The sequence below is a fragment of the Delphinapterus leucas genome, chromosome 5 (genome assembly GCF_059928025.1).
Source record: "Delphinapterus leucas isolate spDelLeu-1000000601 "Yukka" chromosome 5, BTC_Dleu_Yukka2, whole genome shotgun sequence".
NCBI lineage: Eukaryota > Metazoa > Chordata > Mammalia > Artiodactyla > Monodontidae > Delphinapterus > Delphinapterus leucas.
In genome coordinates, this window is record NC_143133.1 from 61,806,982 (window position 1) to 61,817,697 (window position 10,716).

Consider the following 10,716-nt stretch of genomic DNA (forward strand, 5'->3'; position numbering starts at 1 on the left):
AAAAGCCAGATCAGTGCCATTTCTTTTGGACTTAAGCAAATACAATGCTCCATAATATTACCAGAAAATATGTGAACAATTCGAAATAAAATTTCCCAAGTGGATTTTCAAAACCCACACCAGCATTAGGGCTGTGTGAGAGAAATATCCATAGAGGAAAATGTCAATCTAAAAAATGACATGTCTTCTGCTGTCTGATAAACTGTTCATATTACAAACCTAAACTATCCCCAGTGGATTTGTGAGTCATTAAAAATAATAAAATCAATACCTGACCAGTTACCAGATCTGCTCCACAGTCACGTTTGATTCTGCGCCCAGACATTTGCCCATAGAAGGAACAGCCCTGTTCTTCATAGTAGAAGAAAGAAACTGTCAAACCTTACCACTTATGTTCCTTTACTATAATCTGTATCCCTGCAAGTTGTGAAATCACTTTGGATATATTTTGAAGTCATCCCCTCATTCCTGTTATCTGCTCCCTGCCCACCTCCACAAACTTATCATTTTCAGAAAAATATTTCATCTCAATTTCACTTTCATAAAATGGGCATGGTGAGTCACTAATTCAATACATCTACAATGTATCCACAGAAGAAAATTTAATCTGTAGAGTTCAGCCAAATCCTTTAGGATAGAAACTTGCCAAAAAGCTGTGGAATTGTTTCTGAGACAAACAATAGACAGCACATAGTTCAACACTGTGTACATGGTGATTTTTGCTTGCAGATGTAGGGAATGAGGAGAGATGTCATCACGTTTCAGCAGAAGAAGAGCAGACAGAAGCGTAGGAGAAAGATAGAAGGGACTGATAATAACAATATACAACAATAATATTGACAGCTATCATTTATTGCATGCTTATTCATACAGCTGAGAAAACTGTGTCTTCCCCATTGCCACATGGCAAATAGGTGGTAGAGTTTCGATTCAAACCTAACTCCAAAGCCCAGATTCTTAACCATTGTGCTGTAAATCTTGTGAAGCTAAATTTTCTCCTGAAATCGAGATTTGTCTTCTTTTTCTACCCAACTTGGGCATTCAGTAGCCTAGGGCTGCCCAGGAGTGTACACAGCTACAAATGGGGATGGAGTGGCAGCAGAGATAGTCTGAGGCAGTAGATCTGTAGCAGAGATCTGCTGCACAGAGCCCACTCCTTCTACACAGACCATGCCTTTGGGGAAACCCATATCCTAAACAATGTGGGTTTAGGTTAAAGTCCCATCAGATAACCAAACATATCCTCAATAGAGGAAGTAAAATTCAGTTAAATAGGAACTTGCTCCAAACACATTTTGCTTATTCTCTTTCTAATAGCCTCAATCTTTAGAATGACTTTTGCCAGGTATCTGAAATTGACTACATTTCTCATTTCTTATATGGACTACAATTGCTTTCTTTAAGTCACAATCCCTATGTTTACCAGCCTTTGTGTTAATTCTTTCCTTTTCTTTTTTTTTTTTTTTTCTGCAACTCAGACAACTTTCTAGGCCACCTGTTCCTTGGAAATAACTCTAAAGAAATTGTAAATAGCTAATTGAACTTTAGCACTTTCTGCCTCAGTGTACTGCTAAAAAAAAAAGTAAATTAACTGTGACTCCAGACAACTCTAATTCAAATCACCTTTCACTCAGCAGGAAGGAAACTAGAGCATAATGTGTAAACTACATATATTTTTTATTTCATTTATTTAAAAATGTTTTCTTCTAACTAAAAATAATAGTTACCTATGTATTAGCATTAAATAGAATTTATTTTGCCTGCGTTTAAAAGTTCCTTCAGGGAGGCTGTAAAGATATGTGTCTCTTTTGTCCTAAACAATTCAGTGAAGTTTGAAGCTGACAGAATTTTGATTGGTTGGGAACATCCATGACCCTCTTTCCTCAGCTAAAGAGAAAAAAAGGCATCTCTGAAAAGAATGATGTTGTGGTCACTGTGCCCTAGGGATGCAAAAACATCACTGAAATTTAGGTGCATGGCTCATAGGGTCTTCTTTATTGTCCAGAATTTTCAAAATTAAAACTTTTCCAAAGACTGAAGTTACCCCAACCAATAAAGATACACATCCTCACTAATAACACTATTAATATGAAAGAAATCTATAAATAGAGACCCATTCTCAGCAATATTCCCCTTTAAAAATAGGCAATTTCATCTGGCCTGTAGTGGATATGCCTAAATTCTGGAGAATCAGTCATTCAAAGCCATTGGAAGTTGAACTCTAATTTAAACCAACATCTGCCCAATAGAATGTGCTGCTGACTTTCTCAGCTTTCAAAATAATCTCACGAATGCAACAGCCAATATTTTTGAAAATGACTACACAGAACTTTTCCTGCTAAGTTCCTGCTTTCTAACCCGTTGGTCCAGTCTAGATTAACCTTTTTTATTCAGAAAAGTGGTCAAGAGAAAGTTGAGCTGGAGACAAGCCTGCACACCCCATGAGGTCAAGTCTAGTGATGTGGGACTGTGTGCATAGTCAAAGGGAAAATTTTTTTTGCAATACAATAAGTGCGAAAGCTTAGAGAAAAACACACAATAGCTGTATCTATACTTCGGAGAGAATTCTTGGTTGGAAACTGAGAATGCTTGATGTGGAGAGAAATTTTAAGATGTTTGCTAAATATTTAGAATGTATTATAACTACCCAAACCCCACTCCATCTCAGCTTTGGTTTTCTTGAGACACCAAATAGAGATTTAAATGTCTTTTAATAATATTTTTCTGTTAGACTGCTATTTTGATGAATGACACATCTTGCAGTATGAACCCCCATTATATTTAGGTTGCAGTGGTAACTTCTAAGGCAATGGTTTCCAACAGTCCCTCCGGCTCCTTCTTCCCCTCTAAAAACACAAAACAATTAGTAACAAGCGCTACCTTTAAATAGAGAATTTACATATGATTACTGCTTTTCTTTTTACATTCAAAGCTTTAATGATTTATTGTATAAAGACCTACTGGGAATTGATAGAAAAACTACTGAATTTTAATAGGTAAATAGAAAAAAATAAGCATTTCATAAAAGAGGAACATTATAAACAAATATGAAAAAATAATTTTTAGTATTGAATTTTTAAAATATTTTTTACAGGATATAAGATTAATTGACATACATTGTGTATGTGTGTGTGTGTATATATATATATATATATACACACATATATATATGCTTCAGAGAGTTATGCTTGTTTTGATGTTCAGCTTCTCAGCGTCAGTGGTCCCTTTCCTTTCCACTTTTCTCCTCTTGGTTGGACACTAGAGGCTCCTTCCACCAGATCCTCCCCTCTCTGCTCCCGTGTGCCAGGAAGTAAGCACTTGACCCAAGCTGTGATTTTGACTCTTGACTGTAATGACAGAAGGACAGAAGAAATTGCTGCTGTTTATTCATTGTAACAATGACTACTGAGTATTTCATGCTTTTAAACCCTGCAGCTGCCAGTCTATCTTCAACCTCACTTAGAACCCTCTCCCCATATATATCTAACAAATTCTCTTTTCTAAACTAGCCAGGATCTATTTTTACTGCCTGAATGCAAATTACCATAACTACACCTATATGTTTGAGTTTCATTTTAAAACTCACTTTTCTTCTGAGGCATCTGATTCATTGTGCAAACAGCTTTGACACTGCAATGTCATGAACCATTGTTCACATATATGTTATCATAGCAAACAGCTAATTAAGATGACAGCCTATTCCAGAGTCATAAATTTTGTTTGCTTCATTGAGAACTTTGCCAGGATAGAATCCCTAAAAGATCGAGTGGGCGAAGAGCTACTTAGACGTGCATGCAAGGACATGACCCTAATCTTCTATCTTTTTGCCAAGCAAAGCCTAGTCCACAGACCAGCATCATCACCTTGGCACTTGTTAGAAATGCATACCCTCAGGTCCTACTCTTGAACTGCTGAACCAGAATCTGCATTTAAAACCATTCCTTGGGACATTTGTTTTCACGTTAAAGTTTAAAAAATTCTATCCTACCTTACACTTAGCATTTTTCACTTTATAATTTACTATTTTAGCCTCCACTCTAGCTATAATAACAGACTGCCTCTATATAGGTGCTTTTCAAAGCACTTTAAGATCAATTTTATCATTTCATTTTCATAATCTTGGAAGGCATGGGCAGATAATATTGCTTACCATTCTAGAAAGGCAAGAACTGAAGCTTAGAGAAGCTGACTGATAAGGTCACCACGTAGAGTGGTACAGTCAGTATTAGCACACAGGAGTCTTCAATTAAAGAATCAGTGTTGGCTCTGGAGTGATTACCCTGTTCATTAGTCTTCTAAGAAGGAGTTATTTCAGCAGTATCTCCTTTAAAAGGTTTGTTCAATCTTTGCTTACACCCAGCTTATTCAAAAATCAGCTGTTTCACTTGTGGACTGTTTTAACTTTATAAAATGCTCTGATTTGAAATATGCTTCTCATATCTTTGAGTCTAGAAAAAAAGAGAACATTTTAATCTTTTCCCCTTCAAATATTAGAAAAGAAATCTTTCTTTAAGTCTTTTCTTGTCCTGGGCAAATTATTTCAGCTATTTCCCAATGACGTATTAGCTAATCCCTCATCTTGATCATCTCTATTAAGAACACTCAAGGTATGTGGGGTTCTTATTAAAAACAGGGAAAATAAGGTCTGACCAGCATAATGTACAGTACGATAATTACTTCCATCAATCCAGACATTCTATATTATTAAGGCTGCCTAAGGTTCATTCACCCTTGGCAATATTCATATAATATTCTTGTCTTATACTGAGATTGTATCTTCATGTTCATGTAAACTTTTCTCTTGTCAGGCTTCCCCCATTCTATCTCTGAATTAGTATTTTTTATTGTTATTCTTGGTGGTGGTTTAATTTTTGTTCCTGATACAGAGCATTAATTCTTGTTCAGTGATGTCTTATTTGTTGTAGATCATCATTTCAGACTCAGAAGGCCATTTGAAATCTGGGTTTTACTGTGACGGTTGGAATATGGGGGCAGATTCTTTCACTCTGAGACAATCAGAGCCAGTCCTTTCCTTGACTCAGCCTCACAAACACTCCAGGCCCAGATAAATCTCTACAAATCTGCATAAGATGGGCCATCATCATCCCACTATAACTTATAGCTCTACTAAGAACTGTTGAAGTTTTGAGAGGCCAATTGATCACCCTCCTCTTTGAATTCTAAATCATTTGAGTAATAGATATCAGATTCAGAAAAGCATCAAAATACAAGCTTTATTGCTCACAAAAAATTGGTGACTGTAACGTAAAGCAGAGGCCAATAGTGACTTTTGATGTCCATGCCCCTCTCTCCTTCATAGGAAGCTGACCTGTGCTAACACATGCGGGCCTGGAGTAGAGAGAAGAACACATTCAGCCTATAAACAGGTAGCTTGGAACCAGAACCAATGAGAAGCAAGAAGGGGCAGTTAGATTAGACAGAGCCCCTTTTCCTAATCTCAGTCATCAGATCAATCACTCCACCTCCAGTGGGGAGAACCACTAAGGAGGGTAGGTCCAGGAATGTTCTCTCAGTATGTTCTCTGCTGGGATGGGAAGTGGAAGTCGCACTCCTCCCAAAATGGAAGGAACAAAATAATGTGTCCCCACTAACAAGAAGCCCTGGAGTAGGGTGTTGATCCTGCCAGGCAGGCTGTTTGCTGTCTCTTGCATGAGATTTGTTCATTTCTCCCACTAATCCTTTGCAAATACCACTGCTTGATTAGAATCCTTCCCCCTTCTCCACTAAAACAAATCTCCCTTTGGCTCTGTTTACTTACTGGGATTGCATTATTTGAGTCATTGAATGTTGAAACACCTAAAAATCAAATTTGTTTCAAAGGCAGACACATCACATTTAAATAGCTGCTGCCCATGAGATGGAATAAGGCTCTTAGGTATCCAGTGATCAAGGTCTTTTCATGCGCATGAAACGCAAATTTAAAGGCCCTATGATCCCCTATTCAGTCTCCCTGGAAGAAATTAACACTCCACCAAAACATCACTGCAAGTATTAACCAATGTATATACTTAGGGAAAAAAATTTAGGTAGGGATATGTTACTTGAAAATTTTCAGGAATAAAATTCTAGGTGGATGTGTGTTATTGACTAAACTTTTAAAAAGGATAGGCTTAAAGCAACTTAACTCTGAGTTTTTGTTTTACTTATAATACTTCCCCAAATTGAAAATACAATTTTAGAAGAGGGGTCAGCAACTATTTTTTGTAAAAGGCTTGATAGTGACTATTTAGGCTTTGAGGTTCATTTAGCCCCTGTTGGGACTACTCAACTCTGCTTTGCTGTTGGAATGTGAGAACAGCCATGGACAATGCACTTTTGAGATTGTATGCTCCTTAAATGACCATCTTCATTAACTTTTTTCCAGATTGATTTACCAGACTCTGCCTCTTAAATGTGTTTGAATATTTCTACTAAAGATCTTTTCCCCTTCTGGAGGTTTTACATCATTTATGCTTAGCAAAAATTATTTTTTTCAAAAGGCAGAACTTTTTTCTTTTCCCCTGGATTATTAATAAGGTTTAATTATTTTGGACATATGAAACATAATTATGTTTACAAACCAAGTTTCTGCTCAGTCCACAGCTGAGTCTGACAGCCTGCACATTTAAACAATAAAGGGAGCATTAGGTGTTTGATAAAGGATTTATTAGATGAAAATTCTTTGGGTAAGTTAGTTCCTAAGGAAGAACCTGGAATTGTGATGCTCTATGCCAAGTAAGAGAACCCTGTAGCTTCTACTCTAGACACTTGTGAAGTATCTACTTTATATGCTTAGTTTTTATTTTGCTGTGCCTCTTCATTTATAGATAATAAATGAAACAAGTGGGAAGAAAGTTAATAATATATTCATCATTATTATGTAAATAATATTATAACTACATTTATAATTATATTAATGTTTAATACCTTAATACTGTATTATTATTTTCTATTAAAATATATTTGATGATATCAAAATTATTATTATTTTAATAATGTAATAATTATGAATATATTAATGAATTATTATTCAAAGACAGGCCTTAGGTCATGTGCACACTCTCTTGGACACATAATATCAATTTAGATCTGATTCTTAGAAAGAAACTTTTGTTGGAAGATAGAAATCCTAATTTGTATCTGAAGGTAAAATGAAAACTATTATTTTAGCTATGGACATTTTCTCATCACAATCCAATTTTAAATACTGATTTTTTTTTCCTTTTCTCGTTTTTTTTTTCCCCAAAGAAACATGTATGGAGGAAAGAAACAGTAACGTAGAGCAAGACTAGATTCATCTTTCCGTTTCCTTCCAGAGGTTTTATCAAACCTCCCATTAATTGGTGCCCTCTATTGCTTTCAAACAACTATTAATAGTTATTATATAAGAAACTTACCAGGGTGATTAAGAATGATTTCCTCTGCAGTTAATGACGATGGCAGGCTACATTAGGTCAGCCAAATATGTTAGCTTTGCAAAAACACTCTGCTCACTGGGATATTGTATCTTGTTCACTGTGGGAGAGTGAAAAATAGGAAAGGTGCTGAGCCCAAGCAAGCTCTTTGTGGAAAGCAGGACACACAGGAGCTCCAAGCGTGTATGCAGAGAGGTGGTTGTCTTGATGGCCAGGGGTTTGAAGGACTTCCAAGTGAAGGCTTAAAAGGGTTTCTCAGATTGTAGCCCACATGCAATGTACATCAGAATCACTAAGATTAAGTACTTAAAATGCAGATTCCTGATTCCCACTTCAGAATGACTTAATGAAAATCTCTGGAGTTGCAGCTCAGGAATCTGCCCTTGTTGGTAATCATCTCTAGATGAATTTTATGCATATGAAGGTTTGAAAAGCACTGAATCAGTGGCTCATGCTGCAGAATGTTCTACTTTTCATACTCCACTAGAGATTTCAAATAATAACCCATTTGGTCTTAGGAAGGTCTTGTGCTTATTTGAAAGGCAGATTCTCCAAGCCTATTTGCACAAAAGTAGGAATTCTTAATTATATTGGAGTCATTGACCTTGGAAGATCTAGAATCCCCTGAATTATACATAAAGTGTGGTGTGTTTCTGTATTTTTCCGGGTTGAAGATGTTTATCCTTTATCAGATTTTCAAATAGCTCCCTAACTCCCTCCTGAATTTCTGGATCACTGGACTAAAGGGATCAAATGCAACAGACTTACTCTGTTGGAGACTTCATTTACCATGGTCAGGACAGCAGGTCATTTGCTTGATGACAAGAAGAATTAGTCCTTAAAACGTTTTGCAGCTTCTTTATCATAAGTTTTTCATTTCATAAATTATCACCTGTTTCTGAAGTAAAATACACACATTCATCATCAACCTAATATCAGAAGTCTGGATCTGAACGTTCCATCAATTGAATGCAAAATTCATGTCAAGGATGGGAGATAGCTAAACTTCTGACCACAAATGCACCCTCTATTTCCTATTATCTATCACAGATTTTGCTTCCATAAAAAGGAAGAGGTTTTTGTGCCTGAGATCACCTGTAATTTTTACCCTGGCACTATCTCACTGGAAATATTATAAATCTCCATTGTTGTGTGGTAGTCTTTGCACAAAGAAGTTATAACAAGAGAAGAAATGAAGCTAAGTGAAAGTAAATAAGGATAGAACCTACAACTATTTATAACACTGTGAATCTGGGTTAGTGATAAAAAGCTATTTATGTCTGGTTAATAGTATTGTGTCAAGAAATACAGCCTCTTAGACAAAGAAGAAGAGTTCTTTATAATGTGAATTTTACAAAAAGCAAAATCTTTAGTTAATATATATAAGCTGAAAGCAAATAACTATTGCAAAACAATATTCTCTAACTAGAGTCAGAACTTAAATTTTGGCCTATAGCAATGGTACAAATAATAAATCTAGATAGGAAAGAAGTGCTCAATTCTCTTTGGATACAAAGAGACAAAGAATTTGGCTCAAGAAAACTGCCTCAGCAGTGTACTCAGTGGTCCCATGGATCTCTCTTGCTTCAACAGTGTGTGGACAGAACAGACACAGGGACACCCCTTTCTGCAGCCTCCAACCACCCTCAAACCTTTTTTCCAGTCACAACCTTCAGAATCAGCCACTCAGCTATCCTCAGTCACCTGGACCAGCCAACACCATTTTTTGAGCTTAACTCCTTATTACCAATCAACCATAAGCTCCCAGATTCGTCAGAATTACTCCACCAAGGTGGAGTCCGCTGACAGCCTCCTGGTCAACGTGCATCTTTGGGCCTCCTACACCTACCTATCTCTAGGCTTCTGTTTCAACCTCAACATTGTGGCTCTGGAGGGCGTAGGCCACTTTTTCCGAGAATTGGCCAAGGAGAGGTACGAGGGCACTGAGCATCTCTTGAAAATGCAAAACCAGCGCAGCAGCCATGCCCTCTTCCAGGACGTGCAGAAGCCATCTCAAGATGATGGGGTAAAACCCAGGACACTATGGAAGCCACCATTCTCATGGAGAAGAACCTGAACCAGGCCCTTTTGGATCTGCGCGCCCTGGGTCCAACCCTCGCAGACCCCCACCCCTGTGGCTTCCTGAAGAGCCACTTCCTGGAATAGGAGGTGAAACTCATCAAGAAGATGGGTGACCAGCTGACCCACTTCTGCAGGCTGGCTGGTCCCCGGGCTGGGCTGGGCGAGTATCTCTTTGAAAGGCTCACCATCAAACATGAGTAGGCACCTCCAGAGCCCAGTGACCTTTGAGGAGCCCCTCTGGCATCAGAGCTTCTGCCTGAAGCCCCGCTCTGCAGCCACTAGGCAATTTTTAACCACCCTGGAGCCCTCTCCCAAGCCTTGGACCAAATGGAAATAATAAAGCTTTTTGCAACAAAAAAAAAAAAAAAAAAAGAAAAGAAAACTGCCTCACAACAAAATCCTGGGCCCATGGACACTGCAGAAATGCCTAAACTCTAATGTTAGTTTTCCACCTGTTTGCCACCTTCTAGCTTATATTCCTACTTGCTAGCAACGTCTGTGACATATAGATATCACACTATATACTTCTTCAATAGGTACATGAATAAAAGATAATCACTAAAGAAGGTCGAGATTCTCATTATATTAGGGTAAATATATGAACTACATGAAAAAAATCTCAATGGCCTAAGACGGTACACTTTATTCCTCGCTCCTAGAAAGCTCAGTGCATAGCAATGGCAAGTCCTGTTCCATGCAGCAGTTCAGAGACCAATATAAATTCTGGACTCTTCTTTCCTGGGGGTCCACATCTAGCCAGAAGGAGGAAGAGAGAGAATGGAAAAAAAACATGAGAGGCTTGAATGGGCCACTCCTGGACATGGCATACATCACTTCCACCTACATTTCATCAATCAGATATCCATCACATGGCCCCGCTTAACTACAAAGGAGGCTGGGAAGAGTGGGTAGGCTGTGTACTCGGGGAGGAGGTGGGGAAGGAGGGGGAATGATGGGGTTCAATTAACAATTAGCTTGTCTCTTCTACACCAGAATTAGGGAAAGCCCTTTCCTAACCTACGTAAGTCATACATACCAACTTAGAGCCAACTCAGAGTTTACTTACCTGCATTATGATCTGTGCCATGGGATTTTTTTTTCACTAGCTATTATCCTAAGTAGTAAGATCAACCTAGTTGTAATGTTGAGTGAGTGAGATGCTTACTAGTCTAACAGTACAAGAGGGGCTCTTCTAAGATTTAATTGTTACAACTTACTA

The 10,716-nt window shown here is 37.8% G+C and overlaps 1 pseudogene; it reads left to right on the forward strand.

The window, feature by feature from the left end:
• The first annotated feature begins 8,985 nt into the window (after positions 1-8,985).
• Positions 8,986-9,766, forward strand: LOC111171599 (ferritin light chain pseudogene; annotated as a pseudogene).
• Positions 9,767-10,716: the final 950 nt, after the last annotated feature.